Below are 23,826 nucleotides of genomic sequence, written 5' to 3' on the forward strand. Positions count from 1 at the left end.
ACCACTATTATAATGACAGAGAACCTCTAGCAAAAACAAGGAGCATCAGAGTTGAAGCACGTTATGGATAAAGGCAAGGAGTACAAAAATATTTATTTCCTTTTTAAAATATTGTTAAATATTCTGCATGTTAAGGTGGCAAAATCAGACTCAAATAATTATTATTTAATGTTAGTGCACTATATTAATGTAATTAAGTTACCTTGGTTCCTTACACACACCCCATCTCTAACACCATCAACTGTTATACTGATACCACATGCCTCAATGTAACCCTAGCCTCCAGCCATCACAGACACCCTAGCACAAAAAGGATCACTTCAACAAAACCCAACAAAGCTAAATACACTCTGTAGCCCCTCTAATAAGAAGGATGATACACTGTGGCCCAAAGTATTGCTTACACTGTGGAAAGGATACCAGTATTTCCAGAGGTGTTACTTATTTTCTAGAGAGGGAGAGGAATGAGGCAAGGTCTGATATTTTTACTTTTTTTACTTCACATTTTTGGACATGGATAGAAGAATACATATATTATCAAAATAAGTTACATTCTCTCTGTTTTTATGTATCTAAAATTTGGTTACAAATTGTATTCTTGTGTATTTTCTGCATACAATTAAAGATGGCACAAACACACAAAAAAATAATAATTTTGGGCTAGATTACAAGTGGAGCGCTCATTTATCACATAGCTGTCAACTTGTAATACCAGCACACGTTAGCGTGCACTGGTAATAATCAGTAGAGCACAAATATTGCTTTCCACTTGTAATCTGGCCCTTATTCTACTTACTTTCGATTACTACTTTTTATTGAATAACCAAATTATAGAATCCTTTTTTTTTTATTTTTGGAAGTGTGAACTGAATTTAATAAACTACCCATGATATTGTTTACTATACATGCTATAGAAAGTGTCATGAATCATGTCCTCCAGGGGTATGATAAATCTACCCCTGTGTGCCATCACATGTGGGATTAAACTCCAGTCCTATAGGTGGAGGCAAAAGCACCCGACACAACAGAGTTTTAATCCCTCCCACTTTCCAATGAATCCTTAGTCATACATACGGCCAAGAGAAAGGAGAAAATATAAAATATGGAAAGGAAAAGCAGGGTAAAAGAAGTGCAAACTGATACTGCTGCCAACTGTTATGGAAAAAACAAGGGTGGGTCTCATGGGCTCTCACCATCATGAAATAAATACATTTATCAGGTAAGTATAAATTTTGTTTTCTTTCATAAGATGGTGGGAGCCCATGAGCAATCACATGAGGGATCCTATACTCAAGCTGTGAAGTTCACAAGTCCACCATGAAATAGAAAGGGAAGAACAGTTAAGGCCAGAAGAGGTACTAGACAGACACTGTGGCCTGCAGAACTTTCCTGCCAAAAAGCAACTTCAGAAGAGGCAGACGGGGAGACCTAAGAAATGTGGGAGAGTGTGGGAGACCTAAGAAATGGATAAGCAAGGAAGAAAACACTCTGAATTATTTAGTGGTTTGAAGATAAAAACATATTTTTTTTGGGTGGGTGGGTGGGTGTTGCGCTGAACAGAGAGATGGGAATACAATTTCCTAACTGATGTTTTAAGAAGAAACAACTTTAGGAAGGAAAGAGTAAGTTCATTCTTAAAACTGTTTTATCCTGATAAAAAAAAAAAAAATAGGTAAAAATAATCACAAGATCACACTTGTTCTTCTGGTGAGCAAATGGTTAAAAGAAAGAGAACCTTTCAAGACAACAGTTAAATGTCCATACTATGCTTATGTTTAAACATCTGAGCATGAAGAAACCCTCAAAACCAAGTAAAGATTACATAGAGGGGAAGCAGGCATGATAACTGGTCTTATCCTGACCAAATCTTGAACAAAGGCTTAAAGGGACATTAAACCCACATTTTTTCTTTCATGATTCAGATAGAGAATACAATTTTAAACAACTTTCTAATTTACTTCTATTGTCTAATTTGCTTAAATCTCTGTATATTCTTTCCTTAAAAGCATATCTAGATAGGTTCAGTAGCTTCTGATTGGTGGTTGCACATAGATGCCTCATGTGACTGGCTCACCAATGTGCATTGCTATTTCTTTAACAAAGGATATCTAAAGACTGCAGCAAATTAGATAATAGAAGTAAATTAGAAAGTTGTTTAAAATTGTATTTTCTATCTGAATCATGAAAGAAAATGTTTGGGTTTAATATCCCTTTAATGTCAGGAAGTATCAAAAACTTGTGATACAAGACTGAAAGGGCATACATTTGGCATTTAAGGGAGTTGGCTGATAAACCCTTATCCAGATCATCCTGCAAAAAAAATAAAAAAATAAAAAAGGATTCAAGAAATCTGAAATATCCCATTGTAATTCTTAGACTCACACCATAAAAGGAAAACTTCCCAGACTTTGTTATAAATTGGTCTTGTAGTCAAAGTATCTTGATCTAAATGATCAGGAAATCACTCGTACACCTAATAGAGATGCTTGTGGATCCTAAGATCTCGCAAAATACTGGGGTAGCTTGTAATTCAAGTGAGAACTATGTCTGGCCTTCCCCAGCAATTCCCAATATACCTCCTGATTTAAAAACCATTCACCGGGGTGAAGGTACTGACACTTCCCAATTTTCCAGACCCAGAATGCGGGCTACCACTTTCATTGCTAAAAGCACTTTGAGCACCATCTTGGTGATTGAAGTAAGCCACTACTGTGACATCCTCTAATTGAAACCTCAGAAAAGACTTCAATCTTAATAGGGGACAATTCTGTATAGGCCTGAGTATTGCATGGAGCTCTAAGAAGTTGATTGGAAACCTCACATCCCGAGGAGACCAAACCCCCTGCACTTTTTGAGAACCTCAGACTGCATCGCAACCCAGCAGGCTACTGCCTAAGCACTAATATAAGGGGCAGTCTGCAGGGGCTTAGATACAGGTAATCATAGAGGTAAAAAGTATATTAATATAAGTGCTTGTTATGCAAAACTGGGGATTGGATAATAAAGGGATTATCTATCTTTTTAAACAAGAACAATTTTCAAGTAGACTGTCCTTTTAATTGTTGGGAGAGGATTGGTTTGCTGGAGGAGTATTTCTGTTTTCATGTTAAGAACATACTTATGAGCTAAATGGAATATGAACAATTTTAAATATACCCATCTAAATGAATCCTAAAGAAGAATTTTCTATTCACGAAATGGTAAAGAAGGATGCCATACAGACACAAAATAATAATTTGGATGAAAGTCTTTCAAGCTTTTTTTTTTCTTTAGAATAATGAGCTACTGCTCTCCAAGTGTAAATTCCCTAATGGCTAATACTTATGATGAAGATTGTGTGACAGGGTAAAGCGACAAATTAATTAGTTGTAGATGATGATTCCACTGAGATTTCAGAGACATACAGTAAATAATGTCGTGTGGTGAGATCTGTCATGAAACGATACATTCTATTAAATGAGAAAACACTTTAGAGTTATTACATATTTGCAAAGCAATGGGCCAACAATACAAGTTATTCATTTGTATATGAGTTAAATCTACAACATAGATTTGATCTTAGTTCTCATAAACATGTTTTTTTCTGAACTTATTTTGTTATAAAGATTACAATTTTTTATTAAAAAGAAATTAAACTTTATTTTTATCTTTTGAAAAAGTTTGCACATATAGGGCCAGATTACAAGTGGATTGCTATCATTAGCGCTAGGAGCGAAAAACAATAGCGAGATTGTGGTATTTTTTAATCCCAAATTATATTAAACGTGGCACACTGTTAAAATGACTGCAAATTAATTTGCGTGAACTTGCTGCAATTTACACTCCCCATATTTTCTATGGGTAGCGTTGAGTGGTAATATGCGCTCTTATTACAAGTTGAAAGTAAATGCGATTGCTCAAATGCAATCGCACTTACTACTCAAACTTTCAGGTTGTGTAAAGAGTTTGTCCAGATGAAAAAGTTGAACTAAACTTTACTATGAACCTCTAAACCCCCACACCCCCACATCACAAACTACCTTTTTACACCATTAACCCCTAAACCACCACACCCTCACTGCAAAGTAAGCTTCTACACTGTTAACCCCTAAACCGCCAGCCCCTCACATCGCAAACTACCTATGTACAATATTAACCCCTATACCGCCAACCCCCCACATCGCAAAATCTGCACTACACTATTAACCCCTAAACCAGCAGCTCCCCACATTGCAAAGTCTGCACTACATTATTAACCCCTAAATAGTGATGTCGCAAATAGTTTGCCGGCGAATAGTTCCCGGCGAACATAGCTTGTTTGCGTTGGCCGCGGCAGGCGAACATATGCGATGTTCGATCCGTCCCCTATTCATCATCATTGAGTAAACTTTGACCCTGTATCTCACAGTCTGCAGACACATTTCAGCCAATCAGCAGCAGACACTCCCTCCCAGACCCTCCCAGCTCCTGGACAGCAGCCATTTTAGATTCATTCTGATCCTGCATTCTTAGTGAGAGGAGGGATAGTGTAGCTGCTGATGATTTTATTGGGAAATTGATAGCTAGGCTAGTGTATTCAGTGTCCACTAGTCCTGAAGGACTCATCTGATCTCTGCTGTAAGGACAGCACCCCAAAAAGCCCTTATTAGGGCTAGAACATCAGTCTTTTTTTTTTTTGCCTGTGTAATTTTGACTGTGAAACATCAGTCTGCTAGTGTAATCTAATTGCAGTTGCCTGCCTGCCTGCCAGCATGTGTGCCAGGCCCACTTGCCCACAGTGCCACCACTCATATCTGTTGTAACAGTAGTGTAAATTTAAAAAAAAAAACTTTTTTGACTGTGAAACATCAGTCTGCTAGTGTAATCTAATTGCAGTTGCCTGCCTGCCAGCATTTGTGCCAGACCCACTTGCCCACAGTGCCACCACTCATATCTGTTGTAACAGTAGTGTAATTTTTTATTTCAAAAACTTTTTTTGACTGTGAAACGTCAGTCTGCTAGTGTAATCTAATTGTAGTTGCTGCCTGCCAGCGTATGTGCCAGGCCTACTTGCCCACAGTGCCACCACTCATATCTGTTGTAACAGTAGTGTAAATTTAAAAAAAAAAAAATTTGACTGTGAAACATCAGTCTGCTAGTGTAATCTAATTGCAGTTGCCTGCCTGCCAGCGTGTGTGCCAGGCCCACTTGCCCACAGTGCCACCACTGATATCTGTTGTAACATAAACAAATATAAATGTGTTAGTTATGCAAAACTGGGAAATGGGTAATAAAGGGATTATCGATCTTTTAAAATAATAAAAATTCTGGTGTAGACTGTACCTTTAAACGTGGAGTTTGGTCTGTTACTGTGAAGCGGGCGTAACCCTTACACTACCTGATCGATACAACATCATATCTGATGTTTTAAAGCACGTTATTCCAAACAATTTAGGAATGTTAGGTGATGTATGCCCTTTATGGCTTAAAACCAGACTCTGTATCAACTATGTAATTTTCCATGGGAGTTTTGCCATGGATCCCCCTTCGGCATGCCAGAGTCCAAGTGTTAGTCCCCTTGAAACAACTTTTCCATCACTATTGTGGCCAGAAAGAGTCCCTTTTGGTTTTAAAGTTCGCCTGCCTATTAAAGTCAATGGCGGTTCACCCGGTTCGCCCGTTCGCGAACAGTTGTGGAAGTTCGAGTCCGCCGTTCACTAAGCGAAATTTTTAGGTTCGCGACATCACTACCCCTAAAATGCTAGCTCCCAAACGCAAAGTAACCCACTAACATCTAAACCCCCTAACCTAACACCCCTATGTTAACCCAAAATAAACTAACCCTACCTTTACCAAAAAAACTAACTTCTCTTAAAAAATAAAAACTTACATGTGAAATTAAAAAAATAATATCTTACTTTTTAAAATAAAAATTACTATCAAGGGGGGGCGGAGCCAGTTGCTTACTCGGCAAGACGCATATCTGAAGAGCTCCCGGCTCTAGTTTGATAAAAAGTGGGTTTATATGTTTGAAAATACCCAATTTACGCTAAAAGTGGACCCCTGTTGCACTTAAGTGTGTTCTGTGAGACTTGGGAGATCGAACAGACTTTTTCAGATTTGAGATCTCGCCGGAAACATAACCATGCTAGAAGTCTTGGAAGCGTGGGAATCCGTGATGACAGAACTTCTCAAGAAGCAGGTCTACAGCTTAACAAAGCTTTTGCACGAGATATGTGCAGACACACTGATAGACAATGTGGTTGGCCTATTTACAGATTCTCGAGGTAGACTCTGCGTCCCTACTACACAGCTTGATGACTCTACGATTGCTATCACTGAACGGAAGTTGAGCGACCATTTTGGCTTCCACCAGCAAGCGGACGACCCAGTCTACAATGGCGAAGAGGTGCCGCACAGCTTTACTGAAAAACTCAGAGATGAGGAAGTAGGGCACAATCCGGATGCTAATTATGTTTTTTTGCCAACTACAAAGTTGATCTCCTCTGCTCGTCTCAGGAGTAAACATGAGTCGTGGGGGCGGCTAGCTTACTATACTGGCGACGCATGGCACATGCAGAGGAACACTGATTTCCACTCCCATACCACCTTGACCATTGCAGCAACAAGTCCCACTACATTGCGCCGCATGACCGGCACCTTTGTACTTTATAAAGCTGGTATCGGCTAAACAGTTAATATTATGATCCTCCTTTCTGACAAAGGTACCTCAAGATTCAGCCCAGCGAGATGATTTCACCCTCCTGACAACACGCTTTCATTCACATGTCTGATGGCAGCAATTTTAATAACGCTAAAAGTCTAACTTGTTAACAGGTCTGGAGACTATATTGGACAAATACATTATTCCAGGTGTGGTATGGGTATCACTGCCATATAGCCACAGCCCATATTATCTAAGACATTGGTAAAAAGTTTAATCTACGTATGCAGTATGTTTGCTACATTAACTGCCGCATGTTAGAAGTGGTAGTATACAGTTTATGCAGCGGTTTACTATGATCATTACTTGGTCAAATAAGTTTAGCCACTCCTGAAACATTAGTCGGGATTCCCTATGATTCTTGTTTTATTTAAGGGCATGAATATGTGAAGCTTGCTTTATTATAGGAGACATAGACATTAATATCATCTGAAGATGTATGTATTATTGAAGCCTACTAAGTCCTGGGTATAGCTAAAACTATCATATGCCTTTGTTTGAAATATTATAATATATAGCCTTGTGCCTACAATGTAGTGGTCTACAACCTTAATATGTTGCTGCAATATGCTATATGATACAACTCCATAGACACAGCATGCATGTTTACCACTCACGTGTTACAGTTCTGGATTGTACTATTTTATTCTACTGTTAGAAGTATGCATTAAGGTTCTGATCTAATGTTCCCACTATACTCACCCCCTGAGGATAGAGCTGTTTAGGCTTGACACTAGCGCTCTCTGTATTACTGCTGAATCTGACTGACCGCATGCTGCACATTTATTTTGTACTTATTAATTTAACAGAGACACATGCAATTGTTCTGATGCTCTTGCTGCGAACTCCCGCTCATATTCACTTATATATTTTCTGTTCACTACTGTGCAAAGTTTGTTCATCCATTTTGTTGACCCATTGAGTGAAGGTGATAGTGCAGTTTATATTGGGCAGTTATTTCTCTCTGTCTGTATTTTCCACCCTATCTGAAGCAATCATATGGAAGTTACCCTAGTTAAGCTGTTATACCTTGCTTCATAGCCCTAACCCATTTAAACCATTTATACTATAATACTCTCCCTTAGCCATAATATATTAGCTATACTGCACTAAGGTCTATTGAGAGGATCAGCATTTTGCCTCCGACCTGGGGGTATAGGGCTCCATGCCCCTGGGTAGGGGATACAGTGTATTTTTGGATAAATACGACCTTGAATGTACCATTACCAGCAATTATTTGGGCGGAACTTATAAGTTTGGCGATCTAGTTTTGTTTTTATTTTAGGGTTATTGCTATTAGCTCTCTATGTTTATTAATTCTCAAGATATGTAATTTGTTATTTAATACCTGATTGGCTGGCACCGGTTTTCCCCCCCCTAAGGGGTTTCCCCTTAGCAGTAGTTTAACTATTAAACATAGGAACATAGATTCTATTAAAAACCTCCCTCTTTTTGTACTCAAAGTTGAGACAAGGCAGCGGATAATGATATCTCCTTCCCTATTTGGTTTCATGTTAGTCTCACTCTCCTACGAGAAGCTTTTTTCTAGTGGTCAGGGTCCCATGTGGGGCCCTTTTAGTTTAAGATGAGGGTTATAGTCCAGGGCCTTGATATGGCCCAATATGTAATATATTTAAAGTTCTATATTTATCTGGTCATTTATAGGCCCTAGGGCCTGAGGGTGGCCCTATATGCTAATTTGAAAATGTATCTATCTATAGACCTGAGGACCCAAAAAGAGTCCTATATGTTATAGACCTAAAAAACCTGAGGCCAGCTGTTATGTTTCCTCTGACCACATAGGAATTACTATACTCTATGCAATATTATTGACTACTAGCTCTTCAAAACCTAGCGTTTTTTTTTTTGTTTTTGTTTTTTTAAATGTTAGATCTCATTAATGATTTTAAGTATGGTTTGTTATGCTTAATGTACTGGAAGAGATGTATACTTTGGATAAATGTCCTTACGGGCTAAGGGCATATGTTTGTGGTTGTAATGTCCTGCACTGTATTATTATTTGCCTCAATAAAAAATATATATAAAAAAAAAAAATTACTATCAAAATTCGGGTTAGTGCGCAAGTTAGGTGTTGTATGTGAATTTTTTTGCTCGAGTCGGGTTAGTGCTGGAGCGATACATTTTTTCTTTCAACTCGTAATACCAGCGCAACCAGAATAACGCAAATGGTTTACCGCTAGTGCAGTTAGCACTATAGCGAAAGTGCGAGTTAGCGCTCCACTTGTAATCTAGCCCATAATGGTAAATTTTATGTTAAAAAAGTTCCAGCGCTACGGAATTTGGCGGTGCTATACAAATAAATGATAATAATAATAATAATACATGTAAAGTATGGGTTAGAATATATTACAAGATAGCTGTAGTCTGAATGCAGACTTATTTTGTTACCTGATCACTATCAATGTACAAGTACCTTCCCCCTCTCATTCTGTTCTGTCCTCCTCTCTATCTCAATTGGATTCACTTCTTATTATTTCATGTTTAATATATTTCTCTCCTCTCTATATTTAACCTAGTCCTACATAATAATACAATCCACATTATACAGGGAGTGCAGAATTATTAGGCAAGTTGTATTTTTGAGGATTAATTTTATTATTGAACAACAACCATGTTCTCAATGAACCCAAAAAACTCATTAATATCAAAGCTGAATAGTTTTGGAAGTAGTTTTTAGTTTGTTTTTAGTTATAGCTATTTTAGGGGGATATCTGTGTGTGCAGGTGACTATTACTGTGCATAATTATTAGGCAACTTAACAAAAAACAAATATATACCCATTTCAATTATTTATTTTTACCAGTGAAACCAATATAACATCTCAACATTCACAAATATACATTTCTGACATTCAAAAACAAAACAAAAACAAATCAGTGACCAATACAGCCACCATTCTTTGCAAGGACACTCAAAAGCCTGCCATCCATGGATTCTGTCAGTGTTTTGATCTGTTCACCATCAACATTGCGTGCAGCAGCAACCACAGCCTCCCAGACACTGTTCAGAGAGGTGTACTGTTTTCCCTCCTTGTAAATCTCACATTTGATGATGGACCACAGGTTCTCAATGGGGTTCAGATCAGGTGAACAAGGAGGCCATGTCATTAGATTTTCTTCTTTTATACCCTTTCTTGCCAGCTACGCTGTGGAGTACTTGGACGCGTGTGATGGAGCATTGTCCTGCATGAAAATCATGTTTTTCTTGAAGGATGCAGACTTCTTCCTGTACCACTGCTTGAAGAAAGTGTCTTCCAGAAACTGGCAGTAGGACTGGGAGTTGAGCTTGACTCCATCCTCAACCCGAAAAGGCCCCACAAGCTCATCTTTGATGATACCAGCCCAAACCAGTACTCCACCTCCACCTTGCTGGCGTCTGAGTCGGACTGGAGCTCTCTGCCCTTTACCAATCCAGCCACGGGCCCATCCATCTGGCCCATCAAGACTCACTCTCATTTCATCAGTCCATAAAACCTTAGAAAAATCAGTCTTGAGATATTTCTTGGCCCAGTCTTGACGTTTCAGCTTGTGTGTCTTGTTCAGTGTTGGAGAGAATTGGACCGAGCGCTACAATGGGGCCTTAAGCTTACTAACAGTTAGCCTCCTAGTAGGCTGATAATAGTACTAATATGAAAAGGTGAGAGTAAGCGCTAAAAGAGCTTAAAAGGCTAACAAACTTGTGGCTAAATCTTACAATTTATTACCTTCGATAAAGGCTAAACATAAAATATCACAATAAAACCACAATAACACAATAAAATTAGAAACATGGATCCATGTCTAACTACTAAAAACAAAAGTACATAATAAAATCTCCTGGGAGATGCGAATTACAGTGGGAGTGTTGACACTCCTTGATGGTGATACACAAGTGTGGGAAGTAGAATAGAAATGCAAATACTAATACTTATAAGCAAAGTTATAAACCATAAAACGATTCCAAACTCACAATGTCAATCAAATATAAAGTCAATCAAAAATGGTGAAAAAATAGTGGAAAAAGTAAAATGTGAATGTTCGTATTAAACCGTGGGTGTGTCCTCCAACGTTGCTGATGGGTAGTGAGAGATCTATAGTCAAATGTAGATGTTAGATGAAGTTGTAAAAAAAATGAGCAAAGTTTATAACTTTGCTTATAAGTATTTGCTTATAAGTATTTGCTTATAAGTATTAGTATTTGCATTTCTATTCTACTTCCCACACTTGTGTATCACCATCAAGGAGTGTCAACACTCCCACTGTAATTCGCATCTCCCAGGAGATTTTATTATGTACTTTTGTTTTTAGTAGTTAGACATGGATCCATGTTTCTAATTTTATTGTGTTATTGTGGTTTTATTGTGATATTTTATGTTTAGCCTTTATCGAAGGTAATAAATTGTAAGATTTAGCCACAAGTTTGTTAGCCTTTTAAGCTCTTTTAGCGCTTACTCTCACCTTTTCATATTAGTACTATTATCAGCCTACTAGGAGGCTAACTGTTAGTAAGCTTAAGGCCCCATTGTAGCGCTCGGTCCAATTCTCTCCATTTTAGATAGTTTTTTCCTAGTAGGTCTTTGAGCTGCTACCCTTTAGGACAGCTGTCAGCGGCAATATACGCTTAAGAACACTGCCCGCACACACCCTTAATTACAATTATGGATCTGTTGTCAACACTAAGAAGGGATATCACCCTAAGTATCACTACACCGATAGATGGCAATATTGATGATCCAGATAGAATAGATATTCCATCCATATTCAAAAATTTAGAGAAACTCCTCATCTCTGAAGTCAAATATAAGGCCGAAATTTCATTTTTAAATAAATGTTTGGAACTCGACATCATCCCTAAAGGCCTGAGTATTAGAAAGGAGTGCTCATTTCAGCTAGCTGATCCAGACTTTGCTGAGAAATGGATGAATATTCTCTTGGAAACATCGAGACAACTAATGAAATTGATCATTGAGTTCAAGTCTTCCCTAATCACCAAATTAGACGACGAGATTAAAGATGACGAAGTACTGTTAACCAATTTGGACAGTACAGGACCTGAGTCTAAGGAGATAGCTGAAAGAAGGGATACACTAATTAAACGGGTCACAAAAACAAGAGAAGATGTGATCCAAAAGAAGATGAAGAAGCTAAACAGGGAACTGGACACCAAGAATTTGGCGGATGGGAATAACACACGAGGGAACGACCCATCATATGAGACAAGGGAGGTATATCCACAAGAAACATTAGAACGAGATCCTAAAGAGGAAGATGAAGACACACAAGATAACTGGACAAAGGTCAACTACAGAAAAAAGAAAACACAGGGGCACTATCTGAAAACAGGGAATGAGGGTTACGGAAGACGTAGAACACAGTTCCGCTCCCCTGTGAGAACAAATAATAGCCACTATCCCGACATGAGAGACTCTATATACAATAGAGATCACGGATACAACATGTATCAGGCAGATGAACAATACCACAGAGAATACAATGATTATGGTTACTCCAAAAGGAGACCATGGTACAGTAATAGAAGAAATCAAGATCGAACTTACTGGGAACACGAACCTGGGTTCGGGAGCAGTAGGCAGAACTATGGACATTTCCGTCCACAGACCTACCATCACAAACGCCAACATTACTACCATGATGATAGAAGATCACCACCCCGTTGGAGGGCAAATTATAGAAATGAAGGGACAAACCATTTAAGGCCTGATGAAAAATCACACGTTCAGACAGGCTATAGAGAATACAACCAGAATATGCACAAAGGATATAGAAAACCAAGCTGGAAAGATGATCGTTCTTACATCCAGAGAGATCCACAATGGAATAATAACCAACAACACTCCAATGTGCGAGAGGGCCAACACACACATACCCCACAACAACCTAGGCCCCTCACAATGCAAGAAAATGCCCAAGGAACAGACAAAGTTTTTTTAGGGGAGAGCCCCCTACCACCAAGGGAAAAAGAGAAAAACAAACAAACACTAAAAAGAAAAAATATGGATACAGACGAACAATCATGTTCCACAAGCAGAAAAAGACCCTTAGAGGATCCAGAGGGGGCAGTAGATCAAGGAAACAGAAGCCAGATCAGACAACAGTACTAGGCTCCAAGAACAATAACCCCACTAGTGATGGCACCGAAAAAACGACTAAAGGACTGTTTAATCTGAGTTCTACCACACTGACAGAAAAAGAAATAGAGGTACTCTCATACGGACTGAGTTTTGCCCCATCCAAAAAGATGGACAAATTCCAAACCTTTATAAGTGCCAAGGAACTGGTTAGGAAGCTAACCCTAAAAAGGCATTTCCTAAAATCTCCGATTGAGGCATATCCAACATCTCAAATAACTAATGTCAATGACCGGTTTGTACATACCGACTTAAAGGCCAAGTCTTCATTTTACCCCATCACCAGCAAAGGGAATCATATCGAGACATTCGAAATGAATGTTTGCCAAGACATAAGGAATCTGAAACTATCTAAATGCAACCAGATTAGACATAATCTAACAAGACCACAACTGGAGACAATCAAAAACCTAGAAAGGAATCACCAATTAATCATTAAACCAGCCGATAAAGGTGGCGGTATCGTCATTATGGATAAGACCAAATATGAGGACGAATGTCTGAGGATTTTGAGTGATGCCAGTACCTATCAAAAACTCTGTAACAATCCAGTTGCAAGGTTCAAGAAAGAACTAGAGGTCCTCCTTGGAGAAGCAAAAACAGAGGGAATTCTCAGCGAAAGGGAATATAACTACATCAGAGTATCATACCCAAAAACACCTGTCTTCTACCAACTACCTAAAGTCCACAAGTCTATGATAGATCCACCGGGTAGGCCCATCATATCCGGGATAGGATCCTTGACAAGCAATTTATCTGAGTATGTGGACAAGATATTACAGAAATATGTAGTATCATTACCATCGTATCTCAGGGATTCGACACAAGTTCTGTCACTACTAAACACAATTTCCTGGAAAGACAACTACATAATGGCTACATGTGACGTTGCGTCACTATATACCAGCATCCCACACAACCTTGGGATAGAGGCGGTCAACTCATTTCTAAAAAAAGATCAGGAAATACCCGACGAACAGAGGATTTTCATACTGGACTGTATCAACTATATCTTGAATCATAACTATTTCTGCAATAACAACCAGTTTTATAAACAACTATGCGGCACAGCAATGGGGACCAGGTTCGCGCCAAGCTATGCCAATCTTTATATGGGCGCATGGGAAAACATCTTCTGGGACTCATGCCCAGCTGGCGCGGACCTGGTCCAGTATTCAAGATATATAGATGACATTTTTATAATTTGGAGTGGCTCATTGGAAGATCTGCTGTATACTATTGATATAATGAACAACAACGAGAAAAATCTGAAGTTCACACACCAATACAGCCAAGAGAAATTGGACTTCTTGGATCTGAGGATTGAGGTGAAGAACGGCAAGCTTGAGACGTCAACCTTCTTCAAGGAGGTTGACTGTAATAACTATATACACAACACAAGCTGCCATCATCCTACCTGGAAATCAAACATACCGAAGGGCCAATTTTTGAGGGTGAGGAAAAACTGTTCAACAACCGAAAAATGGACCACACAGGTGGACCTATTGAAACAGCGCTTCTTAGAAAGGGGGTATGATAAAGAATCCCTGGATGAAAAAATCAAAGAAGTTGGCAAGATCGATAGAGAGAACCTCCTGTGCTACAAAAATAAACCAAAAAAGATCTGGAATGACATAATAATAGATGTCCCCATGATTTCGGAATATTGTGAGAACAGATACATCCTGGAAAGGATTATCAAGAAACATTGGGCTATACTCAAGGAGGACGACGTGATTGGTGAAAAGCTGATCTCACAACCGAAATTCATTTACAGGAAAACTAGGAATTTGAGAACTATGCTAGCCCCTAGCATTCCAAGAAAAGGGAATACCAATTACGTTACAAACTGCCAAAAGAAAAGCATCAAAGGATTCTATCCATGTCCAAGCTGTAAAGCCTGCAAGAATGGTCGAAAGACTGACACCTTTTCATCCTTTCAAAAGAACGAGAAATATAGGATCAAAGAGTTGATCAGATGTAACGATAAAAATATCATCTATCTAGTCTCCTGCACCTGTGGGTTGCAATACGTAGGGCAAACATCAAGAGCCCTTAAGGATAGGATTAGGGAACACATCCTATGCATCGAGAAAGGTAGAACGGATACCCCACTTTATAAACACTTTGCGACAACCCATAAGGGAAATCTAAAAGACTTCAGTTTTTTGGGAATCCAAAAGGTAAAAGCAGACTGGCGAGGAGGGAACCACGAACAGAGACTATTATTTAATGAGTCAAGATGGATCTTTTTGATGGACTGTCTTTATCCCAAAGGTCTAAATCATAAGGAAGACCTAACACACTTGCTTTCTATTAAATAACAGTTCCCATATAAGACACAATTGGTACCTTGACCATAGTATAAGCCCACTGAGATGGTTACCATAACTTTGATCTCCCAGGTCTAGAATAAGGAAGCATCCTGGTTAAATACACACCAGGTGAACCTCGAAATGAATACATCCCAGTCAGCAATTTAACTAAAAGCTATAACTGCTAAACATCTACCTTTTGAAATAGACCAAGGATGAACTAAGAAAGAATAGAATACCTGTCCTGCACTATCTAATCAGGGTGCTTACAAAACTCTATAATAAAGACAAGAACCAAGTATCAGTTAGAAATTTACTGTAGTATAGAAATATACCAGTATAAATATAAGGGATACAAAGGATGATATAAACAATAGTACATTATGTCTGACAACAGATCCATACACTAAAAATAACTATTTAGAAAACAGTTTTTAAGAAATCATTCAGAAATATCTAATTCAACAACACCTAGACATTTACTGAGGTTAGAACTTTCGAATTGAACATGAATCCCTCACTAGTAGATCACTCGTTCACAATCTGATCCATAAATTATAGCCCAAAGAAGAAGAAAATGGTAAATCCTAAAGCACAACAAGCAAACTAAAGATCCAAGTATAGTTACACTATGCATGTCAGAATATCCAACATAAGTCACCTATAAGAATAGATCTTCTTGATCATTATCAGACCCCAGCTTATATTTGAGAAATAGCCACCCTCAGTATGACACCCACATATTTATCTAAATGTACCACTCAAGTACCTTGAGTTTATAACTCCATCTTAAAGAACAGTAAGGTCCAAACTCTCAGTGTACCCATAACTAACGGGTTCACTTAACAGAAAGATAACAACTCCGGTGAACTCTAAAACTCCATTTTAGGATATATATAACAGATCCACCTCACCCCTGTTGACCATAACAGTAGGTAGTGAGAAATATACAAACACAGGGTTTAATTTGTTTTATTTTGTCTTTTTCTAATATAGACTAACAGATCAGAATAGAGATCGTTACAAATATTGAGATAAGCTAGATAATTATAGCCGTTCCACAAAGTAGTGACAGACTAAGAAGTTTCATAATATCATGAAGACTCTGAATATATATCCCACTAATTTACTAAATATATTGATTTGACAATTCCACTCTGATTTACCTTTTAAAATGCACATACATATGCAGCTAAAGCCTAAATATGGACATATCAGGTTCTAACCAAAATCGGCATTGACAATAAAACTGACAAATGTGGTAATCTACCACAACAACCAGAAGCCAAACCGGAAGACATGACTTCACTTCCGGTCACACTCCATAACGTAATGGAGCAAATAAATCAGGGCGGAAGTCGGCTGTGTAAACATCCGGTATCTCCCGATCTGAGCGCATCCAAGGAGCTAAGGCGGAAGTCGGCTGTGTAAACATCCGGTGTCTTCCGATTTGAGCGCTTCTGACTATATAAGGATTAGGTTGATCAAAAGTAAGCATCCATTCCCTAATAATAACATCAACACGGGAAAAAAAGGGAAATCAGTCCGCAGACAGCAAACAGTTTATTACTATACATAATGGATGTATGGAGCCACTGTAGAAGAGTACCGGAATGATTGCCAAATAATCCTTAGGAACAATAAGGCCATTTCTAGACCGATACATAGAACAGAGGCTCTCTAATTTACAATTAATACAGGTTGGATGGGAATAGGATAGAAACCACAGGAAACATCCCAGAGATGCAATGGGGCAAACAGGAAAGGGAAGTCTTTCCGATTTTGGCGCCAAAACGGCACCAATTGTTTTCTCACACTCTCTATTTAAAGCTCCCAGAGATCACTACACAGTATAGTCTTGAGAAAGGCCTAATCTAGGCCGAAACGCGTTGGCATACTGGTGAGCTTGATTTTAATTACCATTATTATCCATTGTATACAGTGTTGCACTATTTTTGTTTTTCTTTATTTTCCTACAGGTTTTTTTGTTGCTATCTATTGTGATTTTACTTTTAACATCAGATGGGACATTGAACACACTGGGCACAGAATTTGTTTTAATCCCCCATTTTTTGCACACAACTAACACGAACTCTTTTTTTTTTGGATTGCTACATTTCATATATGATTTTACCAAAGTGGATTTTATCATTTATTATTATTTTTTCTATTTTTTGCTTTTTGTTTTTTGTATTTTGGTTCTAAATGACCTTTGCCTAAAGGTTGAATTGTATTTTTCACTCATCTTTACTCATTTTTTTTACAACTTCATCTAACATCTACATTTGACTATAGATCTCTCACTACCCATCAGCAACGTTGGAGGACACACCCACGGTTTAATACGAACATTCACATTTTACTTTTTCCACTATTTTTTCACCATTTTTGATTGACTTTATATTTGATTGACATTGTGAGTTTGGAATCGTTTTATGGTTTATAACTTTGCTTATAAGTATTAGTATTTGCATTTCTATTCTACTTCCCACACTTGTGTATCACCATCAAGGAGTGTCAACACTCCCACTGTAATTCGCATCTCCCAGGAGATTTTATTATGTACTTTTGTTTTTAGTAGTTAGACATGGATCCATGTTTCTAATTTTATTGTGTTATTGTGGTTTTATTGTGATATTTTATGTTTAGCCTTTATCGAAGGTAATAAATTGTAAGATTTAGCCACAAGTTTGTTAGCCTTTTAAGCTCTTTTAGCGCTTACTCTCACCTTTTCATCTTGTTCAGTGTTGGTCGTCTTTCAGCCTTTCTTACCTTGGCCATGTCTCTGAGTATTGAACACCTTGTGCTTTTGGGCACTCCAGTGATGTTGCAGCTCTGAAATATGGCCAAACTGGTGGCAAATGGCATCTTGGCAGCTGCACGCTTGACTTTTCTCAATTCATGGGCAGTTATTTTTCACCTTGGTTTTTCCACACGCTTCTTGCGACCCTGTTGACTATTTTGAATGAAACGCTTGATTGTTCGATGATCACGCTTCAGAAGATTTGCAATTTTAAGAGTGCTGCATCCCTCTGCAAGATATCTCACTATTTTTTACTTTTCTGAGCCTGTCAAGTCCTTCTTTTGACCCATTTTGCCAAAGGAAAGGAAGTTGCCTAATAATTATGCACACCTGATATAGGGTGTTGATGTCATTAGACCACACCCCTTCTCATTACAGAGATGCACATCACCTAATATGCTTAATTGGTAGTAGGCTTTCGAGCCTATACAGCTTGGAGTAAGACAACATGCATAAAGAGGATGATGTGGTCAAAATACTCATTTGCCTAATAATTCTGCACACAGTGTATAGCTCTATATACACTTAGTAACCAAAACATCAATTGTAATACAATAAATGCTAAACCAAATTCTATATATCCCTTCATCATAATTTCCTTGTCAGAAGGGTCTCCAAATGCACTCACTACCCTCTAAAGAAATATAATTTGAATTTTATAATGTGTTAAATTACAATAATATTAAAAAGTTTAGCAAACTGTTGCAACCAGTTATAGAATTTAACTCACAATTGCTTAGCTCCCATAGTACACTGATATAATATCTATATAGGTTTAGATACTTGCATGACTTACACAAGACCAAAGCTGATGACAAAGCAAAGCAGCATACATGCATGAATGATGTTTTCCAGGCTATTCCTACATTGCCACTATATAACTACTAAATGATACTGGACCATAAAAAAATAAAATTTGTAGCAGTGAGATTTTTCTCACTACTGGATCTTTCACCAACATAGTAAAATAGTTTGTTTTATTACGAACACCTCAAAGTACATGAAACCCAATTAAAGATGATACTCATTCTAAAGGATGCAAACAATTGTCATAAAAAAGTTAAAGGTGTTTAGTGTTCTCAAATCTCGTATCCTTTCTCTTAATTTGATTGTAGACCGCACTTTTGAATGCACACTATATACATTGTCTAACGTGATAAAGTAGATTTCTTTTCTTATACAAAACATAGTGAGCTAGATTACAAGTACTGCATCTGCGCTAACTTGCAAGCGTATTACAAGTTGAAAGTAAATGCGTTTGCTTGAGCGCAAACTTGAAACCCTTTGATCATTTTTTTTGTGATTTGAAGATTAATTGTCTATAATTGTTTACTTATTTAAAAAATGTTGATGAATGATTTCTCCTTCATTTTTTTTTCTAAATGCTGGAATGTCTTTAAATTGAATGTAAATATGTAAATTAGATGCAACTTTTAATAAGACCAAATTGGGGTATACTCCAGTCTGATAGAAGAGCAGTGCCAAGTGATTTAAATGGGTTTCATGGGGGTTTCTAATTCAAGCTCATTCAAATCCATAAGAAAATCAAACTTTCTCAATATCTTTTAATGGTTTCTAATGGCCAGTTTTATTCCAATCCATCAGAAAACATCATTTGTACAAGTATTTGTCATGTTAAACAGCATAATTATAATAGTAAAAGAAAATATTGCTCAAATCATACTTTCAATTTATAATACCGGTTCAAACATAAAATATAAACAGAACTGTTTGGTAAACCTCCCCTCCTATCACCAGCCCTGTTCAGCCCAGAATCAGTAGTGTGTTGTTGACTTTAGCTATGTGAATAATGAAATAATACAATTAATTAGCACAACATAATATATAATTATTGTTCCTTCATGTATTGATATTATTAGTTAAATATATATAAAAAAACAAACATCAACTCTGCACTCAAACAAATTTGGCAGTCATCATCAATAGGGATCCTATAAGTTGCCATGTTTTCTATTTACATTGACTATGTGTATCAATTTTTTTTGTGTAGATCTGAAAAAGCAACTCACAAAAAGCCCAGTTCTCATAGTTTTTTTTTCCGCTCTGGATTTATTGTATGCAATAATTTCAACAATTATGCTTCTAATTGATTGTGATACATTAGAAAAATATTCAAAACACACAAGAGCCAGTTCCAAAGTTTTCACATGGCAAATTCTAATAGATTGGAATGGGTTCAATATGACTCTAATTCTAATTCTAAAGTAAAATGATCAGGGAACATTACACATTAGAAATAAAGATATGCAGAAAGCAAACATACAGTTTCTAGTGCACAGGTAAGAGCAGGAAAATGTGGGTGTAAGAAAAGGACTTACAGAGCATGTTCAGAACTCACACAGGAACAGGTCTATTGCAGAAGAGCAGGAGAAACTTGGAGACAGAGGAACAGCCACTTTATATGTAGAGGGGGAGAAAAGAACAAACAATGGAAAAGAAGTATGAATACAGGAGGGTTGGGAAGGAAGAAAGACACACACGGTTAATTTAACATACATTATAATGCAGAATATTCAAACAGATATTTAATTTGCTGCCCTGAACTAATAAGAATGCATATTCCTAAAATATTAAAGGGACATGAAACAAAAAAAATATTTTATGATTCATATAGAGAAAACAATTTACTTCTATTATCTAATTTGCTTCATTCTTTAGATATCCTTTGTTGAAGAAATAGCAATGCACATGGGTGAGCCAATCACATGAGGCATCTAGGTGCGGTCACCAATTAGCAGATACAAAGCATATTTAGATATACGTTTAAACAAAATATATCAAGAGAATGAAGCAAATTAGGAAATAGGAGTAAATTGGAAAGTTGTTTAAAATTGCACACTCTTTCTAAATCATGAAAGAAAAAATGATTTAGAAAGAACATTTACTGATGTCTGATGCTGAGTCAGACATGAGTAAATAAGTCGGGTAGAGGTTTGAAGTGAGTAAACAGAAATAAAAATTCATATTTTTAATTTCAATAGACTGGAAATTGAAATTAATCTCTAATTAGCAAGTCTCAAGAAAAGTTGATACATTTTGGAGAATGATCTACTAAATTTTTCTAGTGTAATTATTTTTATCTAGTGTCAGATTTTAGCATTTGTCTGACAATTTTATGTAAAACTGTATAACTGAACACAGTTTCAACAAAAAAATAAATTCTTACTATATTGCAAATCGAATTTGCAATATACATACCTTTTATGTACTTATTAGTAATAAAGTGTACACCTAAGTCTACACCTAAGTCATCTTAAAGTCTTACTTTAGATTAAGCTGCAAATAACCTCCTGCACCCCTATCTATACCATGCAGCAGGAACGGTAAAAAAGTGATTTTAAAACGAATATTGTTTCTGGCCATTTTGAAATGGCTGCCAAGCTCTGCCCACTGATGATATCACACTCTGGGCTGTATCTAGGCTCTCTGCCGAATAGCATTGATAGTCTGTTGAATCCAACTAGTGAGCCTTTTTGTTATTTGACACCATATGCAGCCCAGCTTGTGATGTCATCAGTGGGTGGAGCTTGGCAGCCATTTTAAAGAGGCCAGAAACAATAGTAATTTCAAAGTAACTTTTTACCATTCCTACTGCATGATATAGAAACGTGGTGCAGGAGGATATTTGCAGCTTAAAAGGACACTGAACCCAAATGTTTTTCTTTCGTGATTCAGATAGAGCATGCAATTTTAAGAAACTTTCTAATTTCCTCCTATTATCAATTTTTCTTCGTTCTCTTGCTATCTTTATTTGAAAAAGAAGGCATCTAAGCTAAGGAGCCATCCAATGTTTGGTTCAGTACCCTGGACAGCACTTGTTTATTGGTGGGTGAATTTATCCACCAATCAGCAAGAACAACCCTGGTTGTTCACCAAAAATGGGCCGGCATATAAACTTACATTCTTGCTTTTCAAATAAAGATACCAAGAGAATTAAGAAACTTTGATAATAGGAGCAAATTAGAAATTTGCTTAAAATTGCATGCTCTATCTGAATCATGAAAGAAAAAAACTTGGGTTCAGTGTCCCTTTAATCTAAGACTTTAAGATGACTAAGATGTAGACTATCCCTTTAAATATTATTTGAATACACAACAAACTAAAATAACATTTATGTGAATCCTCGGGTAACAGAATGGAAATTATCATAGCTTTAGTAAACAAATAATATTATACTTATTAAACACTGAAGTTAAACATTTTGAATAGACTATCCATTAGCAATACATTTAACAATAAAACATGTAAACCAATCTTAAAGTGATTGTAAAGTTTAAAGAATTAAAGCCCAGTATCTAAAAATACTCTTAATAACAGGGGCACTTTAATTCATTAAACTCTACAAACACGCTTTTTAAAACTACTTACAGTAAACAGACCGCCAATCCTCCGCCCACATCTCCGACTGTATTTTTCATATCAATGACAAATCCAGCTTCCTCTAATTGTTGCGTGCCCCACAAGCTGGATGCCAGTGGGGGCATGCAACAATTGGAGGAAGCCGGATTTGTCATCGATCTGCAAAATACAGAAGGAGAAGCGGGCGGAGGATAGGTGGTCTGTTTACTGTAACAAAAAGGTAAGTACTTTTAAAAAAAGCGTATTTGTGAAGTTTAATGAATTAAAGTGCCCCTGTTTTTAAGAGTATTTGTTTAGATACTGGGCTTTAATTCTTAAAACTTTACAATCACTTTAATATACAGTGCAGAAAACCAGTCAGCAAAACAACTGAAATACAATATTACTTTTCATGAAAAATTGATAAACTTATTTTCAAATTCCTAATAAATTGTTTATTGAAAATTCAGTCTTATACCATTCTCAGTTGATACATTTGATCTCTGAGCACCTGAAAGCTTGTCCTGTTTTCAAATTCTGTAATATACAGATGATCATATTTGTGCAAGAATGAGACACTGAGAGGTAACTTTTGAGCTGCAAACACAATACTCCAGGAATAGTGTGTTAAAATGTATTAAATGCTTATGCGCATAATGGCTTAGATTTCAAGTGGAGCACAAAAATATTAGTGATATTGAGTGCTAATACCGCTCAAGTTAAATCAATAGCGCTTTTATTCTTGCTCTAATATCAGGAGGCCAAATAGTGTGGCCACGCTGAATCCCTCACCTGATAGACTTCTATGGGTAGTGTGCTACAAATCTCAGGTTCTAGCCTTCCTGTGCTAAATCGAAGATGTGCTAAATTGAAGGTTCATTAAAAAAATAGAAGAAAAAGCTTTGTTCTTCCAAATTATAGATATATTAATAATAAAAGTGTATTAACAGTGATTCCGAGGGATATGGTATATGACTGTAAAGGGTTCGGAAAGGTGTATGTTTGTGTTTATTTGTATTTGTGTACGTGTATATGTATGTGTATGTGTGTCTACACATGTATGTATGTGTGTGTACACACATATATACACATAAAAATACACAACCATACATAAACACATTTGAGCCATTTTAAATACACCATATCCCTTTAAATCACCTTTAAATGCTTATTTTAATAATATATATATATATATATATATATATATATTACTTTCAATATATAAATATGAGTGAAATATTTGATTTTACTATGGTTTACATGTGTTGTATATACTTTTATCGTTGCCTTAACACTTTAGGTCTCCAGTCATGCTGTTATGTGTTGTGCATAATTTGAGCAATGTTAATCTCTGCTGTGCTATCCTTTGAAAGTATAGGTCACACTAAATAAATGTTGGCAGCATTTGCATTCTCTAGTAATTATTTTTATACCACTGACTTGTAATATCAGATTGTGCGCTATTCTTAGTGCAGGGTATCTCTCGTCTTGTAAAGGTTATAAACTAAATGGTTAGCAA

The 23,826-nt window shown here is 36.9% G+C and overlaps 1 protein-coding gene across 1 annotated transcript in view; it reads right to left on the minus strand.

Annotated features, from left to right (window-relative positions):
* Positions 1-23,826, minus strand: part of HTR4 (5-hydroxytryptamine receptor 4) — a 508,576-nt gene that overhangs the window by 159,198 nt on the left and 325,552 nt on the right. The window lies entirely within an intron of this gene.

The sequence above is a fragment of the Bombina bombina genome, chromosome 6, assembly GCF_027579735.1.
Source record: "Bombina bombina isolate aBomBom1 chromosome 6, aBomBom1.pri, whole genome shotgun sequence".
Taxonomy (NCBI): Eukaryota; Metazoa; Chordata; class Amphibia; order Anura; family Bombinatoridae; genus Bombina; species Bombina bombina.